Consider the following 16,840-nt stretch of genomic DNA (forward strand, 5'->3'; position numbering starts at 1 on the left):
AATTGCATTTAAAAGTCAAGAGTATTTTATTGTCATATGTCCCAGACAGAACAATTCTTATTTCCCATCCGACACCTTTTTCTGTGCAAGTAAATGCTGGTTAAACTGAAGTCAGAATGCTCTGCAAAATATTGGAGTATCACAGTAGGCTAGGCAGCATCTCTGAAGAAAAAGAATAGGGGGCACTTTGGGTCGAGACCCTTCTTCAGACTGAGTGTCAGGGGATAGGGAAACATATTCTGTGTAGGAAGGAACTGCAAATGCTGCTTTGCACTGAAGGTGCTGCAGTAACTCAGGACAGTCAGCATCTCTGGAGATAAGAAATGGAACCCTAGTTCTCCAACTAGTTTCAATGCCCTCCTGATTTATTTTGCTATCTATCTTTTTGTGTCTATCTTCGGTGTAAACCAGCATCTGCAGTTCCTTCCTACACATCTAGTCACCCTCTCCCCTGACTCTCAGTCTGAAGAAGGGTCTCAACCCAAAACGTCACCCATTCCTTCTCTCCAGAGATGCTGCCTGTCCCACTGAGTCACTCCAGTTTTTTGTGCCTCATATATTTTGTTGTTCTGCTGCAAGCAATAATTTCATTGTTCTGTCTGGAATATATGACAATAAAATGCTCCTGACTTTTAAATGCATTTTATTATTTGGAGGGGGGGGGGTGTTCGGGATTGCATGCATGCATCGCGTGTAGTTTTGCATCCCCTCCCAGCCCAGGACTCTGCCCCTCTGGCTGCTCAGCTGTGCTGTATGTGTGTTTGCAGGCAGGCCAGTGTGTGCATTCCTGAGCGCGCCCCCGCCGACCGCTCATTCATTCACTGGCCGAGCGCGCCCCGCAGACCGCCCGGCGCCAGCCGCCTGACGTCACCCATTCACTCACACAGCGCCCCAGCTGGCGTCGGCCCGGCGGCTGCCATGGCAACGCGCGCCGGGACTGCCCGGGACACAAACCGACTCAGCTACTGCGCGCCCGCGCCCGCGCTCCAGTGCACTGGGCGGGGATTGCAAACTGAGAGAGGGTGCATTGGCATTTTAATGCTGCACTCTAACCCTGAAACCGAGAGTGGATGCAAACTGAGAGGGATGCATTGGCATTTAATGCTGCACTCTAACCCTGAAACCGAGAGTGGATGCAAACTGAGAGGGATGCATTGGCATTTAATGCTGCAGCCCAACCCCAAAACAGAGAGTGGATGCAAACTGAGAGGGATGCATTGGCATTTAATACTGCAGCCTAACCCCAAAACAGAGAGTGGATGCAAACAGAGAGGGGTGCATTGCCATTTAATGCTGGACCCTAACTCTAAACGGGATGAAAAAAGAGAGGGGATGCATGGCCATTTAATGCTGCAGCCTAACTCCAAACAGAGAGGATGCATTGGCATTTAATGCTGCATCCTAACCCTAAACAGAAGGGATGCCTTGTCATGTAATGCTGCATCCTTAACAGAGAGGGGATGCATGGCCATTTTATGGTGCACCCTAACTCGAAACAGAGATGGGATGCAGAGATGGTATGCATTGGCATTTAATGCTGCACCCTAATGAAAGGGGATGCATTACCATTTAATGCTGTACACTTATGCTAAACAGAGGGGATTCATTACCATTTAATGCTGTACCATACCTCCAAACAGAGAGGGAATGAATTGCCATTTTAAGCTGCAACCTAACTAGGGTTGCCAACTTTCTCACTCCCAAATAATGGGCAAAAGGTAAAAAAACGGGACAAATTCCCGACGGCAATTCGTTGATCGACTCGGCCGTGGCTGGGTGAATGATGAATTGGCCAGGGTGCTGGACTGCACACAAAGCCCAGCCGGCGGTCCAGCGAAGGAATTTTGGCCCTGGGCCGCGCGACGACGCACGCAAAGTCCGGCACCCCATCCAACTCATGCACCGATTATCAGCCATGAGAAGGAGGGGTGGTGGTGTCGGCGGTAAGTGAAGGTCCGAAGGTCGGACAGCTGGCCAGGCTGCCGACCGACGGGGCCACGGGCGAGGCGCTGCTGCTCTACTCCATGGGCTGCTCTACGTCGGGACGGGTGAGGCGGGGCCGGACGCGATGCTCCTGCCCGACAGTCCCCTCGACCCGAGTAGTAGCAGTCAAATACGGGACAAGGGCGGTCCCGTATGGGACAAACCAATTTAGCCCAATATACGGGATGTCCCGGCTAATATAGGACAGTTGGCAACCCTAGCCCAAACCCTGAACACTGAGGGGATGCAGAGGGAAAAGCACACCTGCACATTTGCATTTTCTATCAGTGCTGCCAACATCATTTTCCTGCTATATGCGAAACAAAGGTGCTGCAGCTGCATACCGCTTACGTTTTTTAAAGCTAATACCAGGTAATTAGTTAAACACACTCTTTAAATGACAGGGCACAATTTCTAGTTTTTCCCGCTCCGTTCCTGTGATTGACTCCGCGCTTTGGCGGGTCCTTGATGGCGGAAAAAAATAAAATGAGCCTGATTAGGAATCTTTGACGTCGGTTTAGTTTAGAGATACATCGCGGAAACAGGCTCTTCGGCCCACCGAGTCCATGCTGACCAGCGATCCCCACACACTAACACTATCCTGCACACGGTAGGGACAATTTACAATAATACCAAGCAAATTAACCTACAAACCTGTACATCTTTGAAATGTGGGGGGAAACCGGAGCTCCCGGGGAAAAACCCACGCAGGTGATGGGGAGAACATACAAACTCCGTACAGACAGTACCCGTAGTCAGGGTCGAACCCTGATCTCTGGCGCTGTAAGGCAGTAGCTCTACCGCCGTGCCACCCTAATGTCTGAAGAAGAGTCCCAAATGGGTATCAGGGGTTATGGGGAGAAGGCAGGAGAATGGGGTTCGGAGGGAGCGATTGAATGGCGGAGTAGGCTTGATAGGCCAAATGGCCTAATACTGCTCCTATCACTTATGAACTTATGTAAAGAGCGGTTGCATTGCAAGTGTTGATGGCAGAAGCAGTTTGGCCCTGCCCAGCACGGTCCAGTCACGCAATGACACTGTGAAACGTGAAGATAGACACAAAATGCTGGAGTAACCCAGCGGGACAGGCAGCATCTCTAGAGAGAGGGAATGGGTGATGTTTCGGGTCCTAGTACAGTGTCCTGGTGGTACCACACCTGGAGTATTGTGCACAGTTTTGGTCTCCAAAGTTGAGGAAGGACATTCTTGCTGTTGAGGGAGTACAGCATAGGTTCACGAGGTTAATTCCCGAGATGGCGCGACTGTCATATGTTGATAGAATGGAGCGGCTGGGCTTGTATACTCTGGAGTTTAGAAGGATGAGATCTTATTGAAACATATAAGATTATTAAGGGTTTGGACACACTAGAGGTAGGAAACATGTTCCCGATGTTGGGGGAGTCCAGAACCAGGGGCCACAGTTTAAGAATAAGGGGTAAGCCATTTAGAACGGAGATGAGGAAACATTTTTTACACAGAGGGTTGTGATTCTGTGGTATTCTCTGCCTCAGAAGGCAGTGGAGGCCAATTCTCTGGATGCTTTTTAGATAGAGCACTTAAAGATAGCGGAGTCAGGGGATATGAAGATAAGGCAGGAACGGGTACTGATTGTGGATGATCAGCCATGATCACAGTGAATGGCGGTGCTGGCTCGAAGGGCCGAATGGCCTACTCCTGCACCTGTTGTCTATTGTCTATTGGGTCGTGATCCTTCTTCAGGTTTAAACCAGCATCTGCAGTTCCTTTCTACACATACAAACTCCTTACTCATAACTAGAGCCAGGATTTTGCCATAAATGCCATGTGCCTTTTCTTGCCTTTTTTGATAATTTCACCAGGATAATGTCTTTTTCACGATTGAGTGCCTAGTTGTACCGATATTACAATGACGTTTTCTATGTTAACACATTAACATAGGATAGTTAACACATGTTAACGCGTTAACATAGGATAACTTACAAGAAAACTTCCACCACGAGGGGCGCCACCGTCGGTCATTCATTCGTTTGTGCCGCTGGTTCAGTCTTCTCCAAGATCTATTTAAGATAGAACTGCAGATGCTGGAACAATCAAAGGTAGACAGAAAATGTTGGAGAAACTCAGTGGTTGAGGCAGCATCTATGGAGAGAAGGAATAGGCCATGTTTCAGGTCGAGGCCCTTCTTCAGACAGATGTGGGGGGGGCGGGATGAAGAAAGGAAGAGGAGGAGCCAGAGGGCTGAGGGAGAGCTGGGAAGGGGAGGATACAGCAAGGGCTACCGGAAATTGGAGAAGTCAATGTTCAAGCCGCAGGGGTGCAGACTGCCCAAGCGGAATATGAGGTGCTGCTCCTCCAATTTCTGGTGGTGCTCACTCTGGCCATGGAGGAGGTCCAGGACAGAAAGGTTGGATTCGGAATGGGAGGGGGAGTTGAAGTGCTGAGCCACCGGGAGATCAGGTTGGTTAATGCGGACCGAGAGGAGGTGTTCGGCGAAATGATCGCCAAGCCTACTCTTGGTCTCACCGATGTAGATCAGCTGACATTAAGAGTAGCGGATGCAATAGATGAGGTTGGAGGAGAGGGGGTGGTGCCCGGGGAGGGGGTGGGAAGGGTGGGAAGGGAAGAATTGACCAGGGAGTTACGGAGGGAGCAGTCTTTTCAGAAAGTAGACAGGGGGGATATTCGTAAAGTTTCTGGCGATGTAGTTAAAGACATATCAGGAAAATGTTAGAGAGTGATTTTAGCTAACAAAGATCTTGAAGAAATACAAAACACAGTTAAAGTTCTAAAAGGTAGTTGTAATGCACAAGATATCAACATGAATGTAGCTTGTTTTTGGTATGTATCAGTGACCACAGCTGAGGTAGAAAGAGGTTTTTCACAACTGAAGCATATTTTCTGACATTTAAGCCGTGCCAGGCAATGAAAGGCCTCGCGAACGGGCCAATTGAAGCCCCACGATTCGGGGCGGACAAAGCTGCTGTTGCTGGAGTTCGGAGTCGGTCACCAACCAGGTCAGTTGCTGATGTTACCATCCACAGCGCCCACGGCCAAAGCCGCGGGATGTGTGTGTGTGCGCATGCGCGTGCGGCTATACAAAAAAAATGTGTCCCCCCATGTTTTGATTGTGACTTCCGCCCCCTGCCGAGGTACAGTGAAAAGCTTTTGTTGTGTGTTAACCAGTCAGCAGAAAGACAATACATGATTACAATCGAGCCATTTACGGTGTATAGACACATGATAAGGGAATAACGTTTAGTGCAAGGTAAAGCCAATAAAGTCTGATCAAAGAGTCTGAAGAAGGGTTTCGGCCCGAAACGTTGCCTATTTCCTTCGCTCCATAGATGCTGCTGCACCCGCTGAGTTTCTCCAGCATTTTGTGTACCTAAAGTCTGATCAAAGATAGTTTGAGGGTCACCAATGAGGTAGATAGTAGTTCAGCACTGCTCTCCAGTTGTGGTTGGATGGTTCAGTTGCCTGATAACAGCTGGGAGGAAACTGTGCTCTGGAGGTGTGCGTTTTCACACTTCTATACCTACCTCCCCCCCCCCCCCCCCAATGGGTGAGGGGAAAAGAGGGAGTGGCCAGGTTGAGTCTCTCCCGTAAGGCAGCAAATCTAACACTGCCCAACCGTGTATGAAGAGCTTCTGCACAGGTGTTGTTTTGTTTATATTTTTTTTATTCTGAATAAAGTTTTGTATTGAAATAAAAAGAGTGTAATAAGCTGCAGTTGCTCGATTTTTAGTGAACGAGATAAATGGTTTAATTTAGGTGGGAAGTAAGGACTAGTTTTTAAATTCTTTGAGAAAGTTTGCAGAAGATTCCATGCATTTCTACAACCTGTTACTTACCCAGTGTTTTGGTTTTCACTTTAGGTTAACATTCAGTTTTTAGTTTGGAGATACATAATGAAAACAGGGCACCTCTTTGGCGCACCACCAAAGTGGATAACCTCACATTTATCCACATTAAACTGCATCTGCCATACATCTGCCCACTCACCCAACCTGTCCAAGTCACCATGCATTCTCATAGCAACCTCCTCAAAGTGCACACTGCCACCCAGCTTTGAGTCATCTGCAAATTTGCTAATGTTACTTGTAATCCCTTCATCTAAATCATTAATATATATTGTAAATAGCTGCGGTCCCAGCACCGAGCCTTGCGGTACCCCACTAGTCACTGCCTGCCATTCTGAAAGGGACCCGTTAATCCCTACTCTTTGTTTCCTGTCTACCAACCAATTTTCTGTCCATCTCAGCACTCTACCCCCAATACCATATGTCTTAATTTTGCACACTAATTTCCTATGTGGGACCTTATCAAATGCTTTCTGAAAGTCCAGGTACAATACATCCACTGGCTCTCCCTTGTCCATTTTCCTAGTTACATCCTCAAAAAATTCCCGAAGATTCATCAAGCACGATTTCCCCTTCGTATATCCATGCTGACCCGGACTGATTATTTCTCCTAATGTACTCGCTGGAATTTAGAAGGATGAGGGGGGGGGAACATAATTGAAAGTCACCAAATAGTGAAAGGCTTGGATAGAGTGGATGTAGAAAGGATGTTTCCACTGGTGGGAGAGTCTAGGACCAGAGGTCATATTGCCTCAGAATGAAAGGACATTCCTTTTGGAGGGAGAAGAGGAGAAATTTATTTTGTCAGAGGGTGGTAAATCTGTGGAATTCTTTGCCACAGAAGGCTGTGGAGGCCAAATCAATGGATATTTTTACGGCATAGATAGATGGATCCTTGATTAGTATGGGTGTCAGGGATTATGGGGAGAAGGCAGGAGAATGGGGTTAGGAGGGAGAGATAGATCAGCCAAGATTGAATGGCAGAGTCTTAGGCCCCCTTCGGTCATGGCTGACCATGGGTGTTATTCCCTCTGTGGACGACGCCAGTGCGTGACTTTGTTCAATGTTGGGAGACTGATGCACATACAGCCACCACACGGTCCTTGACAGATCTGGGTCAGGATCCAGTGGCATGGAGTCCAAGACGACCGGAGACCCGTTTCTGCTACAGCCTTCATCTGCCTTCCCAGCCGTTGTGACGCTCCACTAAGGTCAGCCATCATCCTCCCCCTGTTCCATGGTTGAGGTCTTGGTTGGATTGCTCTTTGTCAGAGACCTCCCCCTTGACCTTACCACCATGGGTGGCCCTACCAGGAGCATAGCTCCAGACGGCATCGCTCTCAGGAATTCAGGTCCACGCAAGCTTCTCCAGCACGACAAGGTGACAATCCACGGTGAAGACTTAATCATAAGGTCATTAGGTCATGTGATAGGAGCAGAATTAGGCCATTCGGCCCATCTGCATTCATTTTTGTAAACCTCCTCTGGACACTCTCCAGAGCCAGCATATCCTTCCTCAGACAAGGTACCCAATATTGCTCGATTGCACGATTGAATGGCGGAAGTGACTTGATGGGCTGAATGGCCCATTTCTGCTCCTATCACATATGCACATGATAATGCATTTGCTGACTGGAACTTGTGCCCTCTTAATTTTTTTTTGCTTGTTGCCGTTTGTTACATTTCGGAAAAATTTGTGATCAAAAGAAAGTTTTCAACTCTTTCTGCGTGTGGTTTTGTTGTTTCCCCCCCGCAGGGAGTTGATTATCAAAAGAAGATCAAAGATAAAACTAAATTTAGATGGAAGCTGTAAACTGAGTTAAAGCTGCAGTCTTGAAAAATCTGAATGTGCTATCTCTGATTACAGATGCGATAAAAGATTTTGCTGGACAGCATAACATTCCACTGAATTCCTGTACTTTTCACCAAAAAAACCCACTTCCTTATGGGCCTGTCCCACTTAGGAGATTTTTTGGGCGACTGCAGGAGACTATTCAGTCGCCACATGGTCGCCACATGTTCGCGGGTGGTTGACGGGGAGTCGCCTTCATGGTCGTGAGGAGTTCCCGCATTCTGGGAACTAGTCGCGGCCTCATTATGGTCGCCACAAATTTTTCAACATGTTGAAAAATTAGCGGCGACTAGAATGAAGCTGCCATGGATAGTAGCGAGAATTATCGTGCCATAGGTGGGTCGTCAGGAGGTCCGAGTGGGTTGCCAGGAGATCGAAGGTTCTCGGAGGTACTCCTAGGTAGCATATGTTGCTGACCGGTGAATTTCATTGGCTCATTGGGAAAAAAAAACTTAAGCAGTAGTTTTCAGAACCAAGGATAACTGACCGGTAATGTTAATGTCCGCCGAGCTTCACAGCCGTGTATCTCTGGCTTCTTAAAAGTTGTCTCCACTCCTTATCCCCCCTGCTCCCCCCTCTGCCCTCCCTCTCCCTCCCCTTTTTAAAAGGATTTACCGTACACTGTGCTTTAGCCGTCCTTATTAAGAATAAGGAGTAAGTCATTTAGAACGGAGACGAGGAAACACTTTTTCTCACAGAGAGTGGTGAGTCTGTGGAATTCTCTGCCTCAGAGGGCGGTGGAGGCAGGTTCTCTGGATGCTTTCAAGAGAGAGCTAGATAGGGCTCTTAAAAATAGCGGAGTCAGGGGATATGGGGAGAAGGCAGGAACGGGGTATTGATTGGGGAAGATCAGCCTTGATCACATTGAATGGCAGTACTAACTCGAAGGGCCAAATGGCCTACTCCTGCACCTATTGTCTATTGTCCACAAAAATGCTGGAGAAACTCAGCGGGTGCAGCAGCATCTATGGAGCGAAGGAAATAGGCGACGTTTCGGGCCGAAAACCTTCTTCAGACTGATGGGGGGGGGGGTGGGGGGGAGAAGGAAGGAAAAGGGGAGGAGGAGGAGCCCGAGGGCGGGGGGATGGGAGGAGACAGCTTGAGGGTTAAGGAAGGGGAGGAGACAGCAAGGGCTAGCAAAACTGGGAGAATTCAACGTTCATGCCATCCGGACGCAAGCAACCCAAGCGGAATATGAGGTGCTGTTCCTCCAATTTCCGGTGTTGCTCACTCTGGCAATGGAGGAGGAGACAGCTCGAGGGTTAAGGAAGGGGAGGAGACAGCAAGGAGGAGACAGCTCGAGGGTTGTCTATTGTCTATTGCCTATTACAGTTCCAACCTTCCTGTTCATCGCGGTGTGTGTCTGTTTCACTTTGGCTTTGCAACGTGTGAATTTTTTAGACAGTATTCCCCCCCATAGAAAGTAGGTGCAGGAGTGCGCCATTCAGCCCTTTGAACCATCACTGCCATTCAATATGCTCATGGCTGATCGTCCGAAATCAGTACCCCGTTCCTGCTTTCTCCCCGTATCCCTTGATTCCGTTAGCTCTAAGAGCTACATCTAACTCACCTGTTCACACTAGTCCAATGGTACTGCACTCTCTCATCCATTCCCTACACACTATGGGCAATTTACAGAGGATAATTAACCTACAAACACATCGTTGGGATGTGGGAGGAAACTGAGCACGGTTTCAAGGAGAAGAGGAGGAATTTCTTTAGTCACAGAGCGGGAATCTGCAATTCATTGCCACAGATGGCTGTGGAGGCCGTCAATTGACATTTTTTAAGCAGAGATTGATAAATTCTTGGTTGGCACGGGTGTCAGGGGTTATGTGGAGGAGGCAGGCGAATGGGGTTGAGAGGGGGATCGATCAACCAGGATTGAATGGCAGAGTAGACTTGATAGGCCGATTAGCTTAATTCCACTCCTAGAACTTATGAAAAGCTGGAGGAAACCCATGCGGTCTTGATTAGTGCGGGTGTCAGGGGTTATGGGGAGAAGGCAGGAGAATGAGGTTAAGAAGGAAAGATAGATCAGCCTTGATTGAATGGCGGAGTAGACATGATGGGCCGAATGGCCTAATTGTACTCCTACAACTTATGGCCAGACTATGGCCACGGACAAAGCATCTGCTCTCCTGGTTGTTGTATGTCATATGTAAAGCAGGAGAAACCTGGTTTAAGTTACACACATTCAAAAACATAAAGACCAACTTTGAGGTTTATTCCTCTGCACCTGGCTGTTACCTACTGCTTTCCTCCCAGTGCAATGTTCGGGTCTTATTGCTTCACTGGATTGATTTGTGGGATGAAAGAATTTGCACGTGAAGGAAGGTTAAACAGATTGGGGCTTTAATGAGTGAGTCACAAAGTGCTGGAGTTACTAAGGGGGGTTAGGCAGCAAACCTGGAGGGGATGGGCAATATCTTGGGTCAGGTCCCTTCTATATGCTCAAAAATAAAGCCAGCATCATCAGAGACCCACACCACCCTGGCAACACTCTCATTTCACTCCTATCTTCGAGAAGAAGATATAGGAGCCTGAAAACTGTAGAAAAATGTCCAGGAATAACTACCTCTCTACAGCCATCAAGCTATTAAACACAACAACCTCCAAATAAGCTCTGAACCAAATACACTTGAGGGCATTGATTTTGTCTTATAACCATATAACCATATAACAATTACAGCACGGAAACAGGCCATCTCGACCCTTCTAGTCCGTGCCGAACACGTATTCTCCCCTAGTCCCATATACCTGCGCTCAGACCATAACCCTCCATTCCTTTCCCGTCCATATAACTATCCAATTTATTTTTAAATGATAAAAACGAACCTGCCTCCACCACCTTCACTGGAAGCTCATTCCACACAGTCACGACTCTCTGAGTAAAGAAGTTCCCCCTCATGTTACCCCTAAACTTCAGCCCCTTAATTCTCAAGTCATGTCCCCTTGTTTGAATCTTCCCTACTCTCAGTGGGAAAAGCTTATCCACGTCAACTCTGTCTATCCCTCTCATCATTTTAAAGACCTCTATCAAGTCCCCCCTTAACCTTCTGCGCTCCAAAGAATAAAGCCCTAACTTGTTCAACCTTTCTCTGTAACTTAGTTGCTGAAACCCAGGCAACATTCTAGTAAATCTCCTCTGTACTCTCTCTATTTTGTTGACATCCTTCCTATAATTAGGCGACCAAAATTGTACACCATACTCCAGAATTGGCCTCACCAATGCCTTGTACAATTTTAACATTACATCCCAACTTCTATACTCAATGCTCTGATTTATAAAGGCCAGCACACCAAAAGCTTTCTTTACCACCCTATCTACATGAGATTCCACTTTCAGGGAACTGTGCACAGTTATTCCCAGATCCCTCTGTTCACCCGCATTCTTCAATTCCCTACCATTTATCATGTACGTCCTATTTTGATTTGTCCTGCCAAGGTGTAACACCTCACATTTATCAGCATTAAACTCCATCTGCCATCTTTCAGCCCATTTTTCCAAATGGCCTAAATCACTCTGTAGACTTTGGAAATCCTCTTCATTATCCACAACACCCCCTATCTTGGTATCATCTGCATACTTACTAATCCAATTTACCACCCCTTCATCCAGATCATTGATGTACATGACAAACAACAAAGAACCCAACACAGATCCCTGAGGCACCCCACTAGTCACCTGCCTCCAACCCGACAAACAGCCATCCACCATTACCCTCTGGCTTCTCCCATTCAGCCACTGCTGAATCCATCTTGCTATTCCTGCATTTATACCCAACAGTTTAACCTTCTTAACCAACCTTCCATGAGGAACCTTGTCAAAGGCCTTACTAAAGTCCATATAGACAACATCCACTGCTTTACCCTCATCAATTTCCCTAGTAACCTCTTCAAAAAATTCAAGAAGATTAGTCAAACATGACCTTCCAGGCACAAATCCATGTTGACTGTTCCTAATCAGACCCTGTTTATCCAGATGCTTATATATATTATCTCTAAGTATCCTTTCCATTAATTTGCCCACCACTGACGTCAAACTAACAGGTCTATAATTGCTAGGTTTACTCTTAGACCCCTTTTTAAACAATGGAACAATATGCGCAGTACGCCAATCCTCCGGCACTATTCCCGTTTCTAATGACATTTGAAATATTTCTGTCATAGCCCCTGCTATTTCTACACTAACTTCCCTCAATGTCCTAGGGAATATCCTGTCCGGACCTGGAGACTTATCCACTTTTATATTTCTCAAAAGTGTCAGTACTTCCTCTTCTTTGAATCTCATAGTTTCCATAGCTACTCTACTTGTTTCCCTTACCTCACATAATTCAATATCCTTCTCCTTGGTGAATACCGAAGAAAAGAAACTGTTCAATATCTCCCCCATCTCTTTTGGCTCTGCAGATAGCTGTCCACTCTGACTCTCTAATGGTCCAATTTTATCCCTCGTTATCCTTTTGCTATTAATATAGCTGTAGAAACCCTTTGGATTTACTTTCACCTTACTTGCCAAAGCAACCTCATATCTTCTTTTAGCTTTTCTAATTTCTTTCTTAAGATTCTTTTTACATTCTTTATACTCCTCAAGCACCTCATTTACTCCATGCTGCCTATAATTATTGTAGATCTCCCTCTTTTTCCGAACCAAGTGTCCGATTTCCCTTGAAAACCATGGCTCTTTCCAATTTTTACTATTTCCTTTCAACCGAACAGGGACATAAAGATTCTGTACTCTTAAAATTTCACCTCTAAATGTATTCCATTTCTCTTCCACATCTTTCCCATAAAACAAAATGTCCCAATTTACTCCTTTTAAATCCTTTCGCATCTCCTCAAAGTTAGCATTTCTCCAATCAAAAATCTCAACCCTAGGTCCAGTTCTGACCCTCTCCATAATTATATTGAAACTAATGGTATTGTGATCACTGGTCCCGAACTGTTCCCCAACGCATACCTCTGCCACCTGACCCGTCTCATTTCCTAACAGGAGGTCCAGCACCGCCCCTTCTCTAGTAGGTACTTCTATGTATTGCTGCAAAAAACTATCCTGCACACATTTTACAAACTCCAACCCATCCAGCCCATTTACAGAATGTGTTTCCCAGTCTATGTGTGGAAAATTGAAGTCTCCCACAATCACCACCTTGTGCTTACTACTAATATCTGCAATCTCCTTACATATTTGCTCTTCCAATTCTCGCTCCCCATTTGGCAGTCTATAATACACCCCTATAAGTGTTGCTACCCCTTTCCCATTTCTCAGTTCCACCCAAATAGCCTCCCTAGACGAGCCCTCTAATCTATCCTGCCAAAGCACTGCTGTAATATCTTCCCTGATAAGCAATGCAACACCTCCACCTCTTGCCCCTCCAATTCTATCACACCTGAAGCAACGAAATCTTGGAATATTTAGTTTCCAATCACAGCCCTCCTGCAACCATGTTTCACTGATCGTCACAACATCATACTTCCAGGTGTCAATCCAGGCTCTAAGTTCATCCACCTTTCTTACAAGTAACTGCAGATGCTGGTTCACACCGGAGATGGACACAAAATGCTGGAGTAACTCAGCGGAACAGGCAGCATCTCTGGAGTGAAGGAATAAGTGGCGTTTCGGATCGACACCCTTCTTCAGACTGAAGCACTTTATGTCCCTTTGTGTAAACCAGCACCTGCAGTTCCTTGTTTCTACTCCATGCTATGTAACACGCGGGAGGCCTGGTTCCCCCAACGCAACCACTCACCCATTCCCCCAATGCAACCCGTCCCCCCAACGCAATATTGCACCGCTCATGCATAGCCCCCAACTGCGCAGGCGCGGCTCATTTCCCCTCATCCCCCAGAACACCCTCCTCCTCCTCTTCACCCTCTCTCTTCTTTCCCCTCTCCTCCTCCCCTCCCCCAATCCATCCCCTACCCTCAGTCACTCCTTCCCTCCCTCCCTCCATAAAAAGCAGCATCTGCAGTTCCTTCCTCCACAGGTCATTCAATGTTAACTGTGGTTTAGACCCCGTTGACTTGACAATTGGACCAGTTTGCATCGTGTGTGTGTCTTACTCAAACTCCATGCAAACTGCTCGGCCACCCTGCAACCCGACTCTCCCTCCCTCCCTCTGCCCACTCCGGTTCAGCCGCCGATCGGCACGTCCCCGTCCTGTCCGACCGCCTGCTTGCCTGCCTGCTCGCTGCTGCCGCCGGGGGGGGGGGGGGGGGATGGAGTCGATGTTCGTCACGGTGGGCACCACGAGTTTCGATGAGCTGGTGGAGACGATCTCCTCCGAGAAGGCCGTGAGGGTGAGTTACCGCAACGGCGGCGGCGGAGGAGACGGATCCGGGGGGACGGGTAGACGGGACCACTATTGTCACAGAGGGCAGGCAGGGGAGAGGGGTGAGTAATGAGGGAGAGAGAGACAATAATAATAATATAATAATACATTTTATTTTCGGGCGCCTTTCAAATCTCAAGGACACCGTACAAAGATTAAACAGAAGAGAAAAAAACATATAGTCGAAGAAAAATAAATAATAAGGACATCATCAATACAAAAATTAAAGATAGAAATCGCTCCAAAGACACAAAATAAAAAAAAATAAAAAAACACAATGTGAAGAAAGAGCAGCGCCAGCTAAAGCGTGCCAGCGTCCACTCTCTCTTCCGACAGCCATCTTGGACACAGACTAACAAAGTACCTTACACACAGAAAAATCATCCCCCCACAGTGGTTACCACTGTGGGGGAAGGCACAAAAGTCCAGTCCCCAACCCCAGTTCTCCCAAAAGTCAGGCCTATTAAGGCCACCGCTGTTGCCTCAACGGAGGCCCGATGTTCCTGGCCGTTCTAGCCGGCTGGTCTTGCCCCGGCGTCTGGAGAGTCCTCACAGCGGCTGGGCCACCTGGAACGGCCGCATCCAAGCAGGGGATTGTCGGCTTCCGAAGTCGACAAGGACGCACCGAGTTGGAGCTCCCAGGCTCCAGATGTTAATGTCGGCACCGCCCGCTCCGCTCCGCAGAACTGCAACCCGGAGGTGTTGCTCTCGGCGGTCCAGCTCACCAGAGCTCCAGCGCGTCGATCCAGTGCGGCGACCCAGGCAAGGCATCGCCCGCTCCGCTCCGCGATGGCGCTCCAGCACTGTGCCGCCACCGAAGCCGAGGTGCTGGGCGGTCCCCACCAGGAAACGGCGCTCCAAGCCCGCTGGTAGGCCACGAGGACGGGTCGACGGGCAGCCCAGAGAAAAAGCTGCCTCACCGACCAGGTAGGGACCTAGAAGTAAGGTTACCTCCTTCCCCCCACAATAAGAAGTCCATTTCTCCGAAAAAACGACGAACATAACTAACTAAAAACTGAAAAAAAAATGAATTAAACGGACGGCTGCTGGTTAGCAGCCGTTCCCCAAGATGGCTCCTCCTCCTCGAGATGGCTCCTCCTCCTCGAGATGCCTCCTCCTCCTCGACGGGACCAGGGGCTCCACTGGGCCTCCACTGAACCCCCTCCCCCATGGCCGCTGCCGGTGGTGGGGTGGACGGTAGACAAGTTACCGTGAGGAGGGGAGAGAGGAGTTTGTGAGTGAGGCGGGACAGGCTGCTGCTGGTGGGGCAGGAAGGGGCATGGAAGAACTGAAGGAATCTGCGCATGTGCGTTTTTTAAGATTTTTAAGCCTCGATAACTTTTACAATATACCACTGATCGGAACGAAACTTGTTGCAATCGCAGCACAGAAGAACGGTGAGTGAGCTGACGAAAACTCATAGCGCTATCGCGTACCATTTTTGTGCAAATAGAAACATCCCGCAAACAGGAAGAGCATAAGATCAATGATTTAGTTATGTACAGATAGAAGATGTATAGATAGATAGATAGATAGATAGATAGATAGATAGATAGATAGATAGATAGATAGATAGATAGATAGATAGATAGATAGATAGATAGATAGATAGATAGATAGATAGATAGATAGATAGATAGATAGATAGATAGATAGATAGATAGATACTTGAATTGACTGGGACTATGCTCTTCAGAGTTTGTTAAAAAAAAGACAAAACAATTGAAATCTACAAAGGGCTTTATTGTGGAGATGCAGGGAGATTGTTACTTAGTTTAGTTTAGAGATACAGCGCAGAAACAGCCCTTCAGCCCACCGAGTCCACAACGACCAGCAATCCCCACACATTAACACTATCCTACACACACTAGGGACAATTGGCCTCAACTCCGTACAGACAAGTATCCGCGGTCAGAATCGAACACAGGTCTCTGGCGCTGTAAGGTGGCAACTCTACTGCGGTGCCACCGTGCCGCTGACTAATCACCGCTGCGCCTCCGTTACTAATCAAAGATTCATCAGTCTGCTCCAAATGCGGTCACAAGTTGATTTTTGAAATGACAGTTCTTGGACTATGGACATCAACATCGTTGATGAGGTGAATGAATGAAGGGGGAAACATATTAGATTAGATTAGATTAGATATAATTTATTGCCACGCAGCCAGGCTGGTGGAAATTTGGGTTGTCTGCAGCGATACAATAATAATAAAGAACACACAACCACAATAAAACTGTAACACAAACATCCACCACAGCATTCATCACTGTGGTGGAAGGCACAACATTTGGCCAGTCCTCCTCCATTTCCCCCCCGTGGTCAGGACCAGAGTCCAGAGTCAGTCCAGGATCGGCTCTTCCTCACCGGAGACCGCGGCTTTAAGTTGTTGTAGGCCGCAGACCGGCGGTCAAGATTTAAGTCCCCGCCGCAGCCAGAAGCACCGTAGACTGCAGGGCCGGCGGTCGAAGCTCCCCTCCAGGGATGATGGTAAGTCCATGCCGGACCCGCGGTAGAAGTCGGCCGCGGGCCGGCAGTGATGGCTTCTTCTTCCCCCGGGTCCCCAACGTGAGATCCTGGGCTGTAGACGCCGCACCAGCTGGAGCTCTGCAGACCGCGGCTTCAGGCTGCAACTTCAGGCTGCCGGCTGCCCCGGGCCAGCGAAACGGAGCGCTCCCCTCCAGCGAGCCCCAGCGAGGGCTCACCCGCTCCACGCCGAGAGTCCACGCTGCGCCCGCCGCTGAAGCCCCGGGCGCGTCTCCGGGAAAGGCCGCGTCGATCCTTGATGTTAGGCCACGGGGGAGGCGACCTGGAAAAACTCGCCTCTCCGTGGA

The sequence above is a fragment of the Amblyraja radiata genome, chromosome 2 (assembly GCF_010909765.2).
Source record: "Amblyraja radiata isolate CabotCenter1 chromosome 2, sAmbRad1.1.pri, whole genome shotgun sequence".
NCBI lineage: Eukaryota > Metazoa > Chordata > Chondrichthyes > Rajiformes > Rajidae > Amblyraja > Amblyraja radiata.